The following is a 21,842-nucleotide window of genomic DNA, read 5'->3' on the forward strand; positions in this document are numbered from 1 at the left end:
AACAGACAAAGATGACACATTCAGACAGAGTTGTGTATGGGACTTGGTTCATCAAACCTCTGTTGAGATGTCCTCTTCAACATTAAACCAAGTAAAAAACAATCTTCTCCCAAACTGATTAAACAAAATCAATGTCTTGCCAGGACCCAGTCTTAAGCAAATGCTCGTGACCCAAAAGGAACCCATTAATTGTGGGTCTCAGCTACAGACGTGATATACGCTACAGCCGGTTATCTCCCCTCCGTCTCCATGGAAAGATGTGGTAATAGAGGATTACATACCGCATCAGAGAATTATGATCATGGTAAATGCAAAGGGAGGAGGAGGGAGAGAGAAAGAGGCGTAGAGAGAGAAAGGGGTCAGAGCAGACCAAGAGAGAAACAGATAGAGGGCAAGGGCCAGAGAGAGAGAGAGCGAGAGAGAGAGAGAGAGAGAGAGAGAGAGAGAGAGAGAGAGAGAGAGAGAGAGTTCAGTCAGATCGAGGAAAAGACAAACACACACACACTCTCTTGCTGCACGCGCTAACCACACATACACTCCTATATCTAAGGGCAGAGCACCCAGACGCTGTGGCACCATGTTGCACCCCATCATGATAGGCATCGTGACCTTCAACACCTCCTTGACCATCATCTACTGGACCTTTCTCCTGGGAGGGACCTTCTTTGACATGATGTCTCAAGATGAAGACAAGCCCAAGAAGCTTAGTGAGGTCACCCCCGCTTGAGCCTGCGCCACCATGGAACCCACTACCTACCTGTGAATTTACTATGACAACCACCGACAGCTTACTAGGCCTATAGGCAGCTTGTGTCGCTTTACACATTTTATGTTGTGTTTTTTGTTTTTCCAGAATTCCATTGGGAATCCTGTTTTTTTTCTCTCTTTCTGCCGTTTTCCACTTGTTCCACATCCGTAGAGAATCGGGTCATCTGGATCAATCTGGAATCATTCTAAAACAGGTACAGTAGACTATATCTCCAGTATGTTCATCTCTCATTTCAAGTAGCCTGAAGATTGTTCCTTTATTTTCTATTATCTAACATTTCTCTCATGGGTTTACATCATTAACACATTGGTCAGATTACTTCATTATAAGGTCACACAGGGGTTGAATTGTTGTTCTCATCGGCTTAAACTGCAGATTATCACGTATCATTTAAGTCTATAGCTCTAATGCCTGTCCCAGACAGGTGTTGCATATCATTTTCACAAGCTAATAGCACTCCGCTTGCGTTTCTGTGTGGCTTATGTTTATTGGCTTAGTTACAGTATCAAATCCTGTCAAGGATTCCAGGAGGGGGTAAAGTACATTAGAAAGTAAAGTACATTCAGTACCTGAAGAGGACTGGGAGTCTCAGAAAAAATCCAGCACACTTCAGCCTAACATAATTTCTCCATCCTATTTTCATCCGTCTTAACTTCACCTCAACCTCTACTCAACTCACATTTTATTGGTCACATACACGTGGTTAGCATCCCCCATCCCTCTCTTTCTCCTGATAGTTACCCCTTTCTTCTTTGTTCCAAACACCCAAACCTCAACCCTTTCCACCCTCATCCCTCTCCCCTGGCAACTGCCCCCACCCCACAACTACCCTCCACCATCATGGGGCTCCATCCCCTCATGATTTTCATTGTCTCCTTCAACCTCTTAATCAGCATCATAGAGTGGACTTGGCTCTTGTCTAGGATCCTCAGGGTTGAAGATGAAGATGTCTCTCCTGAATGACAAAGAAACATAGCCCTACCTTCTTAAGCTCTCGTCCCAACTCCACTGAGTAGAAAAACCATTTTCCTAATAGTGTACTCTCCGTGTCTGTCTTCATGGTTGCTTCCAGGATTCCATGCTTGCTTTGATTTACAGAGCAATTCTGCATGCTACAAGGTAAGAATGGCGTGAATTTGTTAGGAGAGCTGATGTTAAGTTCAGGGAAAGACAACTAATCTGACTCGTTGCTACTTCTCCTTTTCTCTCTGTATTCTGGATTCTGTATTTTGAATATAATGTGTTGTAATAGTACAACATGAAACCGTTGTTAGGGGGTGGTTTGTGTGGATTGGCCCAATTAGTCACCAAATCCTGTCAAGGATTACAGCAGGGCAGCCATGGGCGGTGAAAACTGAGTAGACTGACTAACGGCTAGTCACTGAGTAGGCGTTTGTGTCTCAGGAGGAGAAAAGACCATTTCCTCCTCCTATTTTCCTCCGTTTTTCACCCCTCTTTTCCAAGACTACCATCACGTCATCCGTTTTTCTTTCACCTCTTCACTTCTCTCTCCGCCACCCACCATCACCCACCGCCACCATGGCGCCACCATGGCGCCACCATTCACCCCTTCATTGCTTGTGAGGTGGTCTGTGACCTCATCACCACCATCATAGAGTGGATATGGATGCTGTCTGTACTTCTCAAGGTTGACAAAAAACAAAAATGATGTTTCTCCAGTCTGAAAAAACAAACAGCACACTTCAACAACAAGAAAAGCTCTGGAATTCTGAAACCATAGCATTCTTGTTGGCACTACAGTAAATTTCCTGGTGGAGGAAAGTGTTACCAGCAGGGCAGCCGTAGGGGGTGAAACAGAGTGGACCGACTAGAGAAAACATCTGGATCATTTCATCATTTCTCCATCCCCTCTCTTTCAAGAATTCCACCTTTTGCTGGCATTGATCTCATCATTTCATCTCTTTGCTCCACCTCTTCATTTCTCTCTCCTGAGAGTTCCTTCCATCCCACTACGGCCACCCTTCCTCTGCCACCATGGTGATGATCGGTCCCTTCATGGCCATTCAGGTCACCCTCAACATCCTTATCACCATCATATGGTGGGCCTGGATACTATCTAGAGTCATGAGACAAAAGGAAGATGAGGTCCCTCAGTTCTGACAATGGAAACAACTCTAATCTTAACCCTGCCTGCTAGACCGACATACCGATAGGAACCACTTCAGAAACTCTGACCTGAAACGTAGCATTCATGTTGACACTGAGTAGAGAAACATGCAAATAGAGAAGTCAGCATGGTTTGTTGTGATGTGGCCCTAACAGTGTTTCCATCCAGGATTACAGAGAACTTTCTAGACTTTCTCTCAGCGACAACATAGCTGAGGGGAAGCTACACATCAAGTTTGTAAGGTAAGAACGGCACATCCCTGATTCAAAAGGGAAATTAAATTATAGTCACTCAGGATCTTGTTTTCCATTTATTAAACGTTTCCAGGAAATCACCTAACCCTTAATGATAACTTCCTTGTAACTTTCCAGGAAATCACCTAACCCTTAATGATAACTTCCTTGTAACTTTCCAGGAAATAACCTAACCCTTAATGATAACTTCCTTGTGACTTTCCAGGAAATCACCTAACCCTTAATGATAACTTCCTTGTAACTATCCAGGAAATCACCTAACCCTTAATGATAACTTCCTTGTAACTTTCCAGGAAATCACCTAACCCTTCATGATAACTTCCTTGTGACTTTCCAGGAAATAACCTAACCCTTAATGATAACTTCCTTGTAACTTTCCAGGAAATCACCTAACCTTTAATGATAACTTCCTTGTAACTTTCCAGGAAATCACCTAACCCTTCATGATAACTTCCTTGTAACTTTCCAGGAAATCACCTAACCCTTAATGATAACTTCCTTGTAACTTTCCAGGAAATCACCTAACCCTTAATGATAACTTCCTTGTAACTTTCCAGGAAATCACCTAACCCTTAATGATAACTTCCTTGTATTCAATGGCCCTTTATTATTGTCAGAATACATCTGTGTCTTCAAATCCTTCACTGCTCTCTTCTGGAAAGTTGACTTTGCTCACCATATAACCAGTTCCTGATGGTCTTATTTCTCAGTCTTTCCCTTGCTCTACCTCACATTTGATAAGAAATACAAAAAAATGCAGTATAAAATGTAGAGGTTCAGGTTTGACACTCAATATAACCTAGTCCGTGGTGGAAATAAGTTAAGGTATGGTGTGGTGTGTAGGATCAGGATCAGTAGGGACCATAAGCCTCTTTGGTACATTACTGTACATCTCCTCTGTCATATCACTAATCCTCCCAGATGGAGGGCTGATATCTCTGGACATGATGACAGATTCCTTTTCAATCCTATTAGCACTCTGCCTGCCCTACATTTACTCAACTGTTTTACAAGGTGATGACAGATTCCTTTTCAATCCTATTAGCACTCTGCCTGTCCTACATTTACTCAACTGTTTTACAAGGTTATGACAGATTCCTTTTCAATTAAACTCTGCCTGCCCTACATTTACTCAACTGTTTTACAAGGTTAAAGATTCCTTTTCAATCCTATTAGCACTCTGCCTGCCCTACATTTACTCAACTGCTTTACAAGGTTATGACAGATTCCTTTTCAATCCTATTAGCACTCTGCCTGCCCTACATTTACTCAACTGTTTTACAAGGTTATGACAGATTCCTTTTCAATCCTATTAGCACTCTGCCTGTCCTACATTTACTCAACTGCTTTACAAGGTTATGACAGATTCCTTTTCAATCCTATTAGCACTCTTGCCCTACATTTACTCAACTGTTTTGTTATGACAGATTCCTTTTAATCATTTCTACATTTTCAACTGTTTTAATGACAGATTCCTTTTCAATCCTATTAGCACTCTGAGCCCTACATTTACTCAACTGTTTTACAAGGTTATGACAGCCTATTAGCACTCTGCCTGCCCTACATTTACTCAAACAAGGTTATGACAGATTCCTTTTCAATCCTATTAGGGCCCTACATTTACTCAACTGTTTTACAAGGTTATGACAGCTATTAGCACTCTGCCTGCCCTACATTTACTCAACTGTTTTACAAGGTTATGACAGATTCCTTTTCAATCCTATTAGCACTCTGCCTGCCCTACATTTACTCAACTGTTTTACAAGGTTATGACAGATTCCTTTTCAATCCTATTAGCACTCTGCCTGCCCTACATTTACTCAACTGTTTTACAAGGTTATGACAGATTCCTTTTCAATCCTATTAGCACTCTGCCTGCCCTACATTTACTCAACTGTTTTACAAGGTTATGACAGATTCCTTTTCAATCTATTAGGGACAACTGTTTTACAAGGTTATGACAGATTCCTTTTCAATTATAACTCTGCCTGCCCTACATTTACTCAACTGTTTTACAAGGTTATGACAGATTCCTTTTCAATCCTATTAGCACTCTGCCTGCCCTACATTTACTCAACTGCTTTACAAGGTTATGACAGATTATTAAACCAAGGATCCTCCTCAAAAAGACCAAGCCAACTTTAGCCTGACTTCCGGATCAGTTTGTGCTGTCTTGTCAACTGTGCATGATAATCATTTCCATTATAATGACAGTAGGAGTTGTCAAGACAGCCCAGAACAGATCTGGGACACAGGCTAGGCATTACAATGACTGTATGAGTTTTAAAGACAGCACAGAACAGATCTGGGACCCAGGCTAGGCATTATAATGACTGTATGAGTTTTAAAGTCAGCACAGAACAGATCTGGGACCCAGACTAGGCATTATAACGACTGTATGAGTTTTAAAGACAGCACAGAACAGATCTGGGACCCAGACCAGGCATTATAATGACTGCATGAGTTTTAAAGACAGCACAGAACAGATCTGGGACCCAGGCTAGGCATTATAATGACTGAATGAGTTTTAAAGTCAGCACAGAACAGATCTGGGACCCAGGCTAGGCATTATAATGACTGAATGAGTTTTAAAGACAGCACAGAACAGATCTGGGACCCAGGCTAGGCATTATAATGACTGTATAAGTTGTAAAGACAGCACAGAACAGATCTGGGACCCAGACTAGGCTTACTTAGCCACAGAAGGAATTTTGGTTGATATATACTGTCTGTTTCTTTTGAAATACAGCACATTCTTTTGAAATGAACTACTATGTTCTCGTTCTTTCATTTTCCAACCCATTAGGCCTCTATCCAGAGCCTCACCCCATCAATTGAAATACAATGATATTTTCTTCCATGAAAAGTAGAGTAACCACATTTAACCACAATTTCTTTATTTCTCTCACTCGTCGGATACACTTCTTTAATCCTGAAAACATCCAGAGTACAATGGTACACAGAGAGTCTGCGCATCATCCATTGACTGTGTACCCCACCGCATCTCACTATACCAATAGCGTACTTCACCAATCAAACCATGGGCTATCAGCTGCCCCCGACCCATACACAAAACATCCCAGGACTGGTAGCAGTGGCCTGGAACCTCACACAGCTGAACTTTGAATCCCGCCAGCTCCTCCAGGCTTCCATGATTGGACAGGAGGAGGACGAGAAAAAGTATTTCATAAACTACGTCCCGCCTTCTCGCGACGCCATCGAGCTGCCTCGCCATGTTGTTTACATACTTATAGGGGTGGTGTTGGTGGTAGTCGCTACCTACGCCATAGTGGGTCACCTGATCAAGGACCTGATGCATGACCTAGCAGGTAACCTGGGACTCCTTCTATCTGCTACCATCTGAAGGTTTTACCACTTGGTGTCACCGTGTGTCATCGTCCTAATTCCCTATCATGTGACGTGAGTCATTGTTTGATCATCTGACTGTCTTTCCCTTCTTGGATGGCCACTGGTTCAGTGAGTCAACATGTTGTTGACTGTTGATGTCATCTATGCCATGAAAATTTTTGTGTGTTCTGACCTTCCCTCCATTTTGCACCTGTTGTGGGTACAAAGCTGCAGTGTATTCCCTGAGGTCATCTCTATGGCTGTCAGTGTGTCATCAAGCTCAAGAGTGTGAATATGAAAACGTACTGGTCTGTTGGTGGCATTTCATAAACCACCTAAAATATTATATAGCCTAAGTGCACAAAATGCTATATTTAAGCAATAAGGCACGTATGGTATATTGGCCAAACCCCAGTGGTGAGTTATTGCTATTATAAACTGTTTACCAACGTAATTAGAACTGTAGTATATGGTCTCATATACTGCGGCTTTCAGACATTCAGCATTCAGAGCTTGACCCACCAAGTTTATGATGTAAAATAACCTATTCTTATCCCCTCTCTGCACCTCTCTCTCTCTCATACACAGATTGGGTTCTTGGCCCAAAACCCTCTGATGTGGATGCTGAGGGCGGTATGGAGGAAGAAGAGGAGGAGCGAGGGATCCTATATGATGGAAGGATTAAGAAAGAGTGGATGGAGGAGAACGAGGTTGGGTTGCTGCCAGGGTTCTACCACGTGGCAGGGAACTACCACCCGCCGGCCCTGCCACTTCGCAGCATTATCACAGCTTTGCCAAGCGAGAGGATTATGTCCAATCAGAATGTGACCTTTCAGCGCCCTTTGACCCCTCATGTCACCTCCTTCGGAGTTCTGTAACCTCATTTGTTATGCCAATACGAAATCACCCCCTCATCTCTAGCCCTATGGAAAGTGTTTATATCTGAGAGGATTTTAAGATACAAGCCATATGGCTGAAATTTAATCTGGCCTATGAGAGGGCAAGTTGGTGAAATCATCTGCTTGTAACTAACCAATACATTAAGATCTAGGCAGAAGAGTTCAATCTGGAATAGGGCAGTGTTTTTTGGCCTATATGCCAGATTCAGTAACGAAGTCCATCCTTCATTTTTACCCCATAACAACTCCTCTGTTTGTTGCAAATGACATAGAGATAGATGCTTGAGCTACTTAACCACCGAGGTACAACACATGTAGCTTCTATGAAATATAACTGTGATACATGTATGAATACATGCCTATGTTCTTGTATTGATGCTGAGAGAAAAGTGGGCCATATTTATACTCATTGACATGAGAAATAGATAAAAAAAAAATAGAGCTCTTGGATGTGATGTATAGCAGCTATATTACTTCATGTGTAGACACACACACACACGCACACACACGCGCACACATGCGCACACACGCGCACACACGCACACACACACGCACACGCACACACGCGCACACACGCACACACACACACACACACACACACACACACACACACACACACACACTTATACACACACACACAGGTTCCAGGTTTATGTGTTAGCAACAGTGATTTCCCATTACGTAATAACTTGTGTTACTGTAATGTGTTTTTGAAATAAACATACTTTTACATTCCTGTTATGAAGTTGGTTGAGGATTTCTTCAGTAAAGAACTGACCGTTCGGATTGTGTTGTGCCATCTACTTATCCTTATCCCTCTTATCCATTACTAATGCCTGACAGGTGTAAAGGTTGGGTCAGGGACAGTCCCAATTAAAATGTAGAGGATTATATTAGTCACTTAGCATGAGACAGGAGAGGGGTTAAATTAGGAGTATGAGTTTTGTTACAAGTTTGTTACAAGTTGAGATAGATTTATAGATCTTTATGCTGATAGATGTGTAACTTCTGCATTTGCTAAATGCTAAATATTGAGTTAGAATCCAGAATTTGACATCACACTAGTGTGGTGTACTTGTAAGTAGCTGAGTGACTAGGTGGCTATGAGTCGATGACTAGGTGGCTATGAGTCGATGACTCTGTGGCTATGAGTTGATGACTAGGTGGCTATGAGTCGATGACTCGGTGGCTATGAGTTGATGAATAGGTGGCTATGAGTCGATTACTCAGTGCCTATGAGTCGTTGACTTGGTGGCTATGAGTCGATGACTCGGTGGCTATGAGTCGATGACTCGGTGGCTATGAGTCGATGACTCGGTGGCTATGAGTCGTTGACTTGGTGGCTATGAGTCGATGACTCGGTGGCTATGAGTCAATGACTCTGTGGCTATGAGTCGATGACTCGGTGGCTATGAGTCAATGACTCGGTGGCTATGAGTCGATGATTCGGTGGCTATGAGTCGATGACTCGGTGGCTATGAGTCGATGACTCGGTGGCTATGAGTCGATGACTCGGTGGCTATGAGTCGATGACTAGGTGGCTATGAGTCGATGACTAGGTGGCTATGAGTCGATGACTAGGTGGCTATGAGTCGATGACTAGGTGGCTATGAGTCGATGACTAGGTGGCTATGAGTCGATGACTCTGTGGCTATGAGTTGATGACTAGGTGGCTATGAGTCGATGACTCGGTGGCTATGAGTTGATGAATAGGTGGCTATGAGTCGATTACTCAGTGCCTATGAGTCGTTGACTTGGTGGCTATGAGTCGATGACTCGGTGGCTATGAGTCGATGACTCGGTGGCTATGAGTCGATGACTCGGTGGCTATGAGTCGATGACTCGGTGGCTATGAGTCGTTGACTTGGTGGCTATGAGTCGATGACTCGGTGGCTATGAGTCGATGACTCTGTGGCTATGAGTCGATGACTCGGTGGCTATGAGTCAATGACTCGGTGGCTATGAGTCGATGATTCGGTGGCTATGAGTCGATGACTCGGTGGCTATGAGTCGATGACTCGGTGGCTATGAGTCGATGACTCGGTGGCTATGAGTCGATGACTAGGTGGCTATGAGTCGATGACTCGGTGGCTATGAGTCGATGACTCGGTGGCTATGAGTCGATGACTAGGTGGCTATGAGTCGATGACTAGGTGGCTATGAGTCGATGACTAGGTGGCTATGAGTCGATGACTCGGTGGCTATGAGTCGATGACTCGGTGGCTATGAGTCGATGACTAGGTGGCTATGAGTCGATGACTAGGTGGCCCAAACCTTCAAGTCACTCTTTCCCCAGGTGATAAACCCAGTTAAGAGCCGCCATCTGATATCACTAAGCTGGTCTCACCTGCGTCCTTCCACCGGTCCGTCCACAAGCAGGACAGACAAATAACAGTTGGAAGTTTATCCAAGACAACGCAAGTTTCAGCATGCGACATATGGATAAAGACATGGTCTGCTGTAGATACTGAGGGTTTTTAACCTAAAAACTGAAGATCCACCTCACTGTCACTGATCTGCTACCCGAAGAGTCTGAGTAGTAAGGACAGACACACACAGTCAGTTCTGCTGATATGTACTATACTGTAACATCCAAAGACTCTACAGGGTCTTGCTTTTCCATCATGTATATCAACAAGCGTTTTACAAATATGTCTCTTTCTGTGAGACAGATATTTAGTTGCTGACACAGTCAACCCCAATGTCATGCCCTGTCTTTCCCCAAATGTATACGTTAGATTCTTCAATAATTAAAGGTTACATATCATTCATTTATAAGTGCAAAAATGGATGTAGCTACTTCTGATTGCCCCTTTAACGTCTGCTAATGTTGTTTGTCTATTGATGTTGTGCATGAGGCAAAGGCTTGCAATCACAAGCCTTTCATGTGAATCCTTTCATTGTAAATTGTAAAAACACCTTAATAACCCTGTAATGGACTATGTATTTTTGTAATCCTGTTTCTATGATCTGTTTCCACTACCATGTAGCCGGGTCGCTTTGCATAAAGGAGTCTGCTAAATGGCATATATTATTAAAGTCTCCTTTGACAACTAGCTGCCGAGTGTAGTAACCATTCCTTTCCAAAAGATGGCAGCCAAAGCTAGTTGAAGTCACTACTCTAGCAACAGGGAGGTGGGGTTAGTGTGCATTTACATTTACATTTAAGTCATTTAGCAGACGCTCTTATCCAGAGCGACTCACAAATTGGATTGAAAGTAGTTTAATCTTCAAAGCAAGTTTATCTGGTTATGCTCGAACCTGTTGTTATATTGGACAAGCTAACTGATACTTAAGGCAGAGGCATTAGGCCTCTATGTCTTGAAAAATGTGTTGTTACAGCAGGCTAGACTTACTAAATGAACTGTTTTTTATTCAAACTCAAACCCTATGTACATGCCTTCTGGGTATGCTGCCTTATGGAAGAGAGACACGTAGGGATGACACGCTGCACACCTCGTCCAATTCTCCCTTGCGCCCATAGGGTGAACTGGCGATAAGCTGCCAGCCTGTGTGCTCTGCAAACAAACTCATAAGAAAAGTTAGTCTGATACCAAAACTAAATCACAAGGTATTTATAATGAGCACGCCCCATTATTGGTTAAAATGAGATTTCATAAATCATGATGCTGTCTGCGATTCCAACTCCGGTTGCCTAATGAAAAGGGGAATGCGTTACCATCACGCTGAACAGCGCTTGTGATAAACATCGTTATAGATTACTTCTTATATATATTGATCACCTACCCACTACTGAGGGTAGCTTTAAACAATTTATAATCAAGCAAAATGCAAGCAATTATTTGACTGGCATATCGGCTGTTGACTGGTCGAGTAACTCTTCTGCAAGGAAGTCCTTCATAAGGATTACTGACACATCCAATATATCGCCAAAGGAAATGGAGGAATCTGGGAGAAAGAGAGTGCGCTTGTTTGAAATGGAAAAGTGTTACAGTAGCTATTGATAAAGAAGAATATCAAGAGGAAGCAGCTGCTTTACAAGTGAGATGCACTGTTGAGCGCAACATCCAGAGGAGTTCGTGCTGATTGTGACAGCCGGTTAAATGGCGTCCCTTGATGAGGCAAGAACCAGATGTATGTCAGGAGACATGCAGTATTATCATAAGGAGAGTTAAACTTGGAATACCGAGGAGAATGGAGGGGAAAAGGGAGGCAGAGGAGGTCTAAGAGAGAGAGGGAGGAAGCTCGAGTGAGCTCGAGTCGGTTCAAAATGAGCTCGAGTCGGTTCAAAATGGATGGAAAAAAGGAGATGGTTTGTTAAAGAAGAATGTTAGAAAGTGTAAGCAGAGTGAGTTGAAGACAAGAGGAGAAATGGAAGTGAATGAGGGAGAAGTATCGGAGGTGGTAGGTGTGGTGAAGTTCTCGGAGCCTGATGCTTGCACAGAGGGTCAGGATAATGATGAGTCTGCGACTGTAGGAGTGAAGTTTTTGGAAAAAGTGGACCCTTGCCTTTAGCTGATCCATTTGAGGTTTCAGGGTGAGTTCCAGGTTGCATCTGCATGTATAAAGTGGTTCAAATTCTGACTATCAACATGAGAAAAAGGCGAGAAGCTCACCTTCCAGACAATCACCGGTACGGCTGATTAGCTGTCCGAAGTCAAATATCTAGAAAAGCAAACTCTTCAAACCATCCTGCTACTCATCTCAAATCACCGTATTCTCCTACTCTCATCCTGCTCTCATCCTACTCTCATCCTACTCTCATCCTACTCTCATCCTACTCTCATCACCAATGGGAACCGTCGACACGGTTCCTAGGAACATCTTCCACAGTGAACAACAGTAAGAAGACGGGAAATGGGGACCCCTTTAGGACAACCAGAGCCTTACAAGCATGCCGCTGAAAGGCCAACCCAACACTCTTCCTAAGGAGGGCTGGTTTCCGACAGAGATAAACGGTGAATGACTCTTTAAACAACTGCTCTCGTGCTGCCCCAAATTTCTAACGACTTAATTGTTACATGATTAATTTAACAGTCATCAGATTAATGAAAGTAAAGTGACGACGGTGATGTTAGGATATTTCAGTTATCCTTTACGAGTTGTTGTGCAGACTACATTACGTTGCTACGAGTGTCAAGCTTTAGGGCATGAGACAGAAGTGTGTAGGAGGGAGGTTCCTAGGTGTGAGAAGTGTGCAGAAGGGTATGAGGCAGCAGTGTGTAGGAGGGAGGTTCCTAGGTGTGAGAAGTGTGCAGAAGGGTATGAGACAGAAGTGTGTAGGAGGGAGGTTCCTAGGTGTGAGAAGTGTGCAGAAGGGCATATCAGACAGCTAGGTGTGAGAAGTGTGCAGAAGGGTATGAGACAGCAGTGTGTAGGAGGGAGGTTCCTAGGTGTGAGGAGGGAGGTTCCTAGGTGTGAGAAGTGTGCAGAAGGGTATGAGACAGCAGTGTGTAGGAGGGAGGTTCTAGGTGTGAGAAGTGTGTCAGACAGAAGTGTGCAGAAGGGTATGAGAGTGTGCAGAAGTGTGTAGGAGGGAGGTTCCTAGGTGTGTGAGAAGTGTGCAGGAGGGAGGTTCCTAGGTGTGAGAAGTGTGCAGAAGGGCATGAGGCAGCAGTGTGTAGGAGGGAGGTTCCTAGGTGTGAGAAGTGTGCAGAAGGGCATGAGACAGCAGTGTGTAGGAGGGAGGGTCCTAGGTGTGAGAAGTGTGCAGAAGGGCATGAGACAGTGTGTAGGAGGGAGGGTCCTAGGTGTGAGAAGTGTGCAGAAGGGCATGAGACAGCAGTGTGAGGAGGAGGGTCCTAGGTGTGAGAAGTGTGCAGAAGGGTATGAGACAGCAGTGTGTAGGAGGGAGGTTCCTAGGTGTGAGAAGTGTGCAGAAGGGTATGAGACAGCAGTGTGTAGGAGGGAGGTTCCTAGGTGTGAGAAGTGTGCAGAAGGGCATGAGACAGCAGTGTGTAGGAGGGAGGGTCCTAGGTGTGAGAAGTGTGCAGAAGGGTATGAGACAGCAGTGTGTAGGAGGAGGTTCTAGGTGTGAGGTGTGCAGAAGGGCATGAGACAGCAGTGTGTAGGAGGGAGGTTCCTAGGTGTGAGAAGTGTGCAGAAGGGCATGAGACAGCAGTGTGTAGGAGGGAGGTTCCTAGGTGTGAGAAGTGTGCAGAAGGGCATGAGGCAGCAGTGTGTAGGAGGGAGGTTCCTAGGTGTGAGAAGTGTGCAGAAGGGCATGAGACAGCAGTGTGTAGGAGGGAGGTTCCTAGGTGTGAGAAGTGTGCAGAAGGGCATGAGGAGCAGTGTGTAGGAGGGAGGTTCCTAGGTGTGAGAAGTGTGCAGAAGGGCATGAGAGCAGTGTGTAGGAGGGAGGTTCCTAGGTGTGAGAAGTGTGCAGAAGGGTATGAGACAGCAGTGTGTAGGAGGGAGGTTCCTAGGTGTGAGAAGTGTGCAGAAGGGTATGAGACAGCACTGTGTAGGAGGGAGGTTCCTAGGTGTGAGAAGTGTGCAGAAGGGCATGAGACAGCAGTGTGTAGGAGGGAGGGTCCTAGGTGTGAGAAGTGTGCAGAAGGGTATGAGACAGCAGTGTGTAGGAGGGAGGTTCCTAGGTGTGAGAAGTGTGCAGAAGGGTATGAGACAGCAGTGTGTAGGAGGGAGGGTCCTAGGTGTGAGAAGTGTGCAGAAGGGCATGAGACAAAGGAATGTGTAGCATTGGGGAAAGTCGTGGTGTGTGTTACCTGTAGGGGTGCCCACAGGGTTGGGGTTCAGAAATGTCCCGTGCGAGAGAGGCAGGTTGAGGTTTCCAGGGTTAGAGTAGTGCAGAAGTTGTCATATGCAGAGGCAGTGAAGAAAGCAGAGGAAGATGGGTAAAGGGGGAGGGATACTGGGAGGAGTGGTGTGAGTAGTAGATCTGTACCAGTACAGAGGGAGGGGTCCTGAGAGGAGTGGTGTGAGTAGTAGATCTGTACCAGTACAGAGGGAGGGGTCCTGAGAGGAGTGTTGTGAGTAGTAGATCTGTACCAGTACAGAGGGAGGGATCCTGAGAGGAGGGGTGTGAGTAGTAGATCTGTACCAGTACAGAGGGAGGGATCCTGAGAGGAGGGGTGTGAGTAGTAGATCTGTACCAGTACAGAGGGAGGGATCCTGAGAGGAGTGGTGTGAGTAGTAGATCTGTACCAGTACAGAGGGAGGGATCCTGAGAGGAGTGTTGTGAGTAGTAGATCTGTACCAGTACAGAGGGAGGGATCCTGAGAGGAGTGTTGTGAGTAGTAGATCTGTACCAGTACAGAGGGAGGGGTCCTGAGAGGAGTGGTGTGAGTAGTAGATCTGTACCAGTACAGAGGGATAAACCAACAAGTGATATATGTTTCAGTAAGATTGGATTTTTGGCATTTATAGAAATGGTTATCAACTGTACTGCAGGGATGGAACGTAAGTCGCAGAAAATAGGGGTTGTGGTGGCAGCTGCAGAGAGGTATTTGGGTGTGCGAGACTTGACATCAGAAGAGTTGCAGGGTGTCCCATCCTTTCAGGCTGTTGGCCTGAGGTACGACTAAATAGATTTAAATAGTGGAGTATAGTATTTATGATGCAATTTTGGGACTGTAGTGTTAGATGGTAGGGTATTTGTTGTATTTATTTTTGTTGTTGCAATTTAGATTTTTTTATAAGGGAGTAATACTCCAGTCTAGTAGGTGGCGGTAATGCAACATTTATTAGATGCCAACTGCCGTTAGTTAAACCTCATCGAAGAAGAAGACACAATACATTGGCATCCAGGCAGACTGACAGGAACTCTGACTGGATGTAATACAGTCACCGTCCGCTGGGATTTTGTGATGTATCGCCACCATCTCTCTACAGCACACACTCATACTCTAACCATTATCTGGCAGCATCCCCACTCACACCAAGTTGTTTTTGGCTACGAGGTGTTTCAGGCAGGATTTCTGTGTTACTGCTACGAGAACAAACTATTTGATCTGGGGCAACGATCAGCTCAAACACGAACGGCTTCAGTAGTTTGACTAGCTCCCGTAACTAACGTTATTTCATCCTCTGTTATAAACTCTTTCTCAGACTCAGAGTTACTCTTGGTAAATTCAGCCATTTTTGGGAGTTCCAAAATGTTCTCTCCTGCCAGTGACGCAACAATGCCAATAAGGTGATTTACAGTTACAGTTTGCTGGCGTGTTTCCATTCCCCTTTACAGATCTCATCCACGACCTAGCAGGTACGCTATGGTGTTTTTACAACCTGGCATGTATGTTATTATCATGTTATAACAAAACTGTCTGAGAGCAAATATACCTGTCCATATTGTTACACCTGTCCATCTATTCAATTACTGGACAAGCTACTACCTCACCTCCCCTGATCCACCTCACTGTGTTTATCTGCAACACCAATCACCTCCCCTGATCCACCTCACTGTGTTTACCTGCAACACCCATCACCTCCCCTGATCCACCTCACTGTGTTTATCTGCAACACCCATCACCTCCCCTGATCCACCTCACTGTGTTTACCTGCAACACCCATCACCTCCCCTGATCCACCTCACTGTGTTTACCTGCAACACCCATCACCTCCCCTGATCCACCTCACTGTGTTTATCTGCAACACCAATCACCTCCCCTGATCCACCTCACTGTGTTTACCTGCAACACCAATCACCTCCCCTGATCCACCTCACTGTGTTTACCTGCAACACCAATCACCTCCCCTGATCCACCTCACTGTGTTTACCTGCAACACCAATCACCTCCCCTGATTCACCTCACTGTGTTTACCTGCAACACCAATCACCTCCCCTGATCCACCTCACTGTGTTTACTTGCAACACCCCCCATCACCTCCTCAGATTCATCTCACTGTGTTTATCTGCAACACCCATCACCTCCTCAGATTCACCTCACCAAGCTTACCTGCAACACCAATCACTTCCTACCTCGCTGTGTTAACCTGCAATACCTGTCAATGTTTTAACACCTGGCATGTGGCTCTCACTCCCTTCCCCTCCCTCTTTCTCCCTCCCTCCCCCACTCCCCCTCTCCCCCTCCATACATCCTGTTTGTGTAGCAGCCGGATGAGGTTCATGGCTGACTGGGTTCCTGACACCACGCCAAAGCTGGAGGAATGAGCAGGGTAGAGAGCATCAAGTTGCAGGTCATGGTGAGGAACCATGGGTCATCTCTGATGGTAACCTTAATGAGCTAAGCCCACCCCATACCGGAACCTGCGTGGCCTTAACGAAAAGCACCTCAATCCAGACAGAAGTGGAAACTACACAGGAGTGGTCCTAGAAATGTAAATACTAAAGAGGAACCAGAGTAAACATGGGGGAACAAGCAGAAGACCTTGAACAGAGGTGTTCAACTTGGTTTTTAGCTGTGTCTCTTAGCATCTAAAAAGTACCATCACGTTTCCTTTTGACTCAGCTTATAAACAAAACAATATTTATACATTTACATTTACATTTAAGTCATTTAGCAGACGCTCTTATCCAGAGCGACTTACAAATTGGTGCGTTCACCTTATGACATCCAGTGGAACAGCCACTTTACAATAGTGCATCTAAATCTTTTAAGGGGGGGGGATGAGAAGGATTACTTTATCCTATCCTAGGTATTCCTTAAAGAGGTGGGGTTTCGGGTGTCTCCGGAAGGTGGTGATTGACTCCGCTGTCCTGGCGTCGTGAGGGAGTTTGTTCCACCATTGGGGGGCCAGAGCAGCGAACAGTTTTGACTGGGCTGAGCGGGAACTGTACTTCCTCAGTGGTAGGGAGGCGAGCAGGCCAGAGGTGGATGAACGCAGTGCCCTTGTTTGGGTGTAGGGCCTGATCAGAGCCTGGAGGTACTGAGGTGCCGTTCCCCTCACAGCTCCGTAGGCAAGCACCATGGTCTTGTAGCGGATGCGAGCTTCAACTGGAAGCCAGTGGAGGGAGCGGAGGAGCGGGGTGACGTGAGAGAACTTGGGAAGGTTGAACACCAGACGGGCTGCGGCGTTCTGGATGAGTTGTAGGGGTTTAATGGCACAGGCAGGGAGCCCAGCCAACAGCGAGTTGCAGTAATCCAGACGGGAGATGACAAGTGCCTGGATTAGGACCTGCGCCGCTTCCTGTGTGAGGCAGGGTCGTACTCTGCGGATGTTGTAGAGCATGAACCTACAGGAACGGGCCACCGCCTTGATGTTAGTTGAGAACGACAGGGTGTTGTCCAGGATCACGCCAAGGTTCTTAGCGCTCTGGGAGGAGGACACAATGGAGTTGTCAACCGTGATGGCGAGATCATGGACGGGCAGTCCTTCCCCGGGAGGAAGAGCAGCTCCGTCTTGCCGAGGTTCAGCTTGAGGTGGTGATCCGTCATCCACACTGATATGTCTGCCAGACATGCAGAGATGCGATTCGCCACCTGGTCATCAGAAGGGGAAAGGAGAAGATTAATTGTGTGTCGTCTGCATAGCAATGATAGGAGAGACCATGTGAGGTTATGACAGAGCCAAGTGACTTGGTGTATAGCGAGAATAGGAGAGGGCCTAGAACAGAGCCCTGGGGACGCCAGTGGTGAGAGCGCGTGGTGAGGAGACAGATTCTCGCCACGCCACCTGGTAGGAGCGACCTGTCAGGTAGGACGCAATCAAGCGTGGGCCGCGCCGGAGATGCCCAACTCGGAGAGGGTGGAGAGGAGGATCTGATGGTTCACAGTATCGAAGGCAGCCGATAGGTCTAGAAGGATGAGAGCAGAGGAGAGAGAGTTAGCTTTAGCAGTGCGGAGCGCCTCCGTGATACAGAGAAGAGCAGTCTCAGTTGAATGACTAGTCTTGAAACCTGACTGATTTGGATCAAGAAGGTCATTCTGAGAGAGATAGCGGGAGAGCTGGCCAAGGACGGCACGTTCAAGAGTTTTGGAGAGAAAAGAAAGAAGGGATACTGGTCTGTAGTTGTTGACATCGGAGGGATCGAGTGTAGGTTTTTTCAGAAGGGGTGCAACTCTCGCTCTCTTGAAGACGGAAGGGACGTAGCCAGCAGTCAGGGATGAGTTGATGAGCGAGGTGAGGTAAGGAGAAGGTCTCCGGAAATGGTCTGGAGAAGAGAGGAGGGGATAGGGTCAAGCGGGCAGGTTGTTGGGCGGCCGGCCGTCACAAGACGCGAGATTTCATCTGGAGAGAGAGGGAGAAAGAGGTCAGAGCACAGGGTAGGGCAGTGTGAGCAGAACCAGCGGTGTCGTTTGACTTAGCAAACGAGGATCGGATGTCGTCGACCTTCTTTTCAAAATGGTTGACGAAGTCATCTACAGAGAGGGAGGAGGGGGGGGGGAGGAGGATTCAGGAGGGAGGAGAAGGTGGCAAAGAGCTTCCTAGGGTTAGAGGCAGATGCTTGGAATTTAGAGTGGAAGAAAGTGGCTTTAGCAGCAGAGACAGAAGAGGAAAATGTAGAGAGGAGGGAGTGAAAGGATGCCAGGTCCGCAGGGAGGTGAGTTTTCCTCCATTTCCGCCCGGCTGCCCGGAGCCTTGTTCTGTGAGCTCGTAATGAGTCGTCGAGCCACGGAGCGGGAGGGGAGGACCGAGCCGGCCTGGAGGATAGGGGACATAGAGAGTCAAAGGATGCAGAAAGGGAGGAGAGGAGGGTTGAGGAGGCAGAATCAGGAGATAGGTTGGAGAAGGTTTGAGCAGAGGGAAGAGATGATAGGATGGAAGAGGAGAGAGTAGCGGGGGAGAGAGAGCGAAGGTTGGGACTGCGCGATACCATCCGAGTAGGGGCAGTGTGGGAAGTGTTGGATGAGAGCGAGAGGGAAAAGGATACAAGGTAGTGGTCGGAGACTTGGAGGGGAGTTGCAATGAGGTTAGTGGAAGAACAGCTAGTAAAGATGAGGTCGAGCGTATTGCCTGCCTTGTGAGTAGGGGGAAGGTGAGAGGAGAGGTCAAAAGAGGAGAGGAGTGGAAAGAAGGAGGCAGAGAGGAATGAGTCAAAGGTAGACGTGGGGAGGTTAAAGTCGCCCAGAACTGTGAGAGGTGAGCCGTCCTCAGGAAAGGAGCTTATCAAGGCATCAAGCTCATTGATGAACTCTCCGAGGGAACCTGGAGGGCGATAAATGATAAGGATGTTAAGCTTGAAAGGGCTGGTAACTGTGACAGCATGGTATTCAAAGGAGACGATAGACAGATGGGTAAGGGGAGAAAGAGAGAATGACCACTTGGGAGAGATGAGGATCCCGGTGCCACCACCCGCTGACCAGAAGCTCTCGGGGTGTGCGAGAACACGTGGGCGGACGAAGAGAGAGCAGTAGGAGTAGCAGTGTTATCTGTGGTGATCCATGTTTCCGTCAGTGCCAAGAAGTCGAGGGACTGGAGGGAGGCATAGGCTGAGATGAACTCTGCCTTGTTGGCCGCAGATCGGCAGTTCCAGAGGCTACCGGAGACCTGGAACTCCACGTGGGTCGTGCGCGCTGGGACCACCAGATTAGGGTGGCGCTGACGCGGCCACGCGGTGTGGAGCGTTTGTATGGTCTGTGCAGAGAGGAGAGAACAGGGATAGACAGACATATAGTTGACAGGCTACAGAAGAGGCTACGCTAATGCAAAGGAGATTGGAATGACAAGTGGACTACACGTCTCGAATGTTCAGAAAGTTAAGCTTACGTAGCAAGAATCTTATTGACTAAAATGATTAAAATGATACAGTACTGCTGAAGTAGGCTAGCTGGCAGTGGCTGCGTTGTTGACTTTGTAGGCTAGCTGGCAGTGGCTGCATTGTTGACACTACACTAATCAAGTCGTTCCGTTGAGTGTGATAGTTTCTACAGTGCTGCTATTCGGGGGCTAGCTGGCTAGCTAGCAGTGTTGATTACGTTACGTTGCGTTAAAAGAACGACAATAGCTGGCTAGCTAACCTAGAAAATCGCTCTAGACTACACAATTATCTTTGATACCAAGACGGCTATGTAGCTAGCTATGTAGCTAGCTACGATCAAACAAATCAAACCGTTGTACTGTAATGAAATGAAATGAAAATGTGATACTACCTGTGGAGTGAAGCGGAATGCGACCGGGTTGTTGAGTGAGGAAGTTCTATTCGGTAGACGTTGGCTAGCTGTTGGCTAGCTAGCAGTGTCTCCTACGTTAAGGATGACAAATAGCTGGCTAGCTAACCTCGGTAAATTAAGATAATCACTCTAAGACTACACACTCTAAACTACACAATTATCTTGGATACGAAGACAGCAAAGACAACTATGTAGCTAGCTAACACTACACTAATCAAGTCGTTCAGTTGAGTGTAATAGTTTTTACAGTGCTGCTATTCGGTAGACAGTGGACGTTAGCTAGCTGGCTAGCTGGCTAGCTGCTGGGCAGATAGCAGTGTAGACTACGTTAGGACGACGAAATACGATAATTACGCAATTATCTTTGATACAAAGACGGCTATGTAGCTAGCTAAGAAGAAATTGCTAAGATTAGACAAATCAAACCGTTGTGCTATAGTGAAATGTAATGAAATGTAATGAAAAGTTATACTACCTGCGGGCCGAAGTGCGAATGCGACCGCTCGCTCCAACCCGGAAGTAGAGGAACAGGATGGACCTTATAGCCTAAAGCCTCTTTGCGATTACCCAGGATGAACCACAGGATGAACCACAGATACAGTGGCTTGCGAAAGTATTCACCCTCCTTGAAGCTGTTTTTTATCTGTGTTGGTTGGGGCGTGATGGTGACTTGGGTGGGTCATCTAGGTGAATTTGTATTTCTATGTTGGCCTGATATGGTTCCCAATCAGAGACAGCTGTTTATCGTTGTCTCTGATTGGGAATCATATTAAGGCAGCCATTTTCCCTTTGTGTTTGGTGGGATCTTGTCTATGTTTAGTTGCCTTTCAGAACTAGTTGTATAGCTTCACGTTTCGTTTGTTCGTTTTGTTCAGTGAATTTCGATTTATTAAAATTATGTGGAACTCTACTCACGCGGTGCCTTGGTCCGATCTTTACGAAGAACGTGACGGAAGATTCCACCAACAAAGGACCAAGCAGCGTGCCCAGGAGGAGGAAGTATTCTGGACTTGGGAGGAAATCCTGGCCGGACAGGATCGCACGGATTTGGAATAAAGGAATGTGTTGTCAGTTTGGTGCCACCTGAGTCAGCTCCCTGTACTCGTCCTGAAACGTGTGTTAAAGTCCTGGAACAATTGATGCCGGCTATACACACCAGGTCTTCAGTGTACCTTCACAACCCAGTGCGTCCTGTGCCAACTCCTCGCACTCTTCCTCAAGTGCGTGTTCCCAGTCAGGTGTGTCCTGTTCCTGCTCCTCGCACTCTCCCTCAAGTGCGTGTTCCCAGTCAGGTGTGTCCTGTTCTTGCTCCTCGCACTCTCCCTCAAGTGCGTGTCCCCAGTCAGGTCCATCCTGTTCCTCTTCCCCGCACTCGCCCTGAGGTGCGTGTCATCAGCCCGGTGCCACCTGCACCAGTCCCACGCATCAGACCTTCAGTGCGCCTCCACAGTC

At 46.3% G+C, this 21,842-nt stretch overlaps 1 long non-coding RNA gene across 1 annotated transcript; it reads left to right on the forward strand.

The window, feature by feature from the left end:
* The first annotated feature begins 337 nt into the window (after positions 1–337).
* Positions 338–8,139, forward strand: LOC135565743 (uncharacterized). The gene is made up of 2 exons (XR_010461819.1): positions 338–962; positions 7,088–8,139. It is a non-coding gene; the product is annotated as an uncharacterized LOC135565743 (long non-coding RNA).
* Positions 8,140–21,842: the final 13,703 nt, after the last annotated feature.

The sequence above is a fragment of the Oncorhynchus nerka genome, linkage group LG9b (assembly GCF_034236695.1).
Source record: "Oncorhynchus nerka isolate Pitt River linkage group LG9b, Oner_Uvic_2.0, whole genome shotgun sequence".
Taxonomy (NCBI): Eukaryota; Metazoa; Chordata; class Actinopteri; order Salmoniformes; family Salmonidae; genus Oncorhynchus; species Oncorhynchus nerka.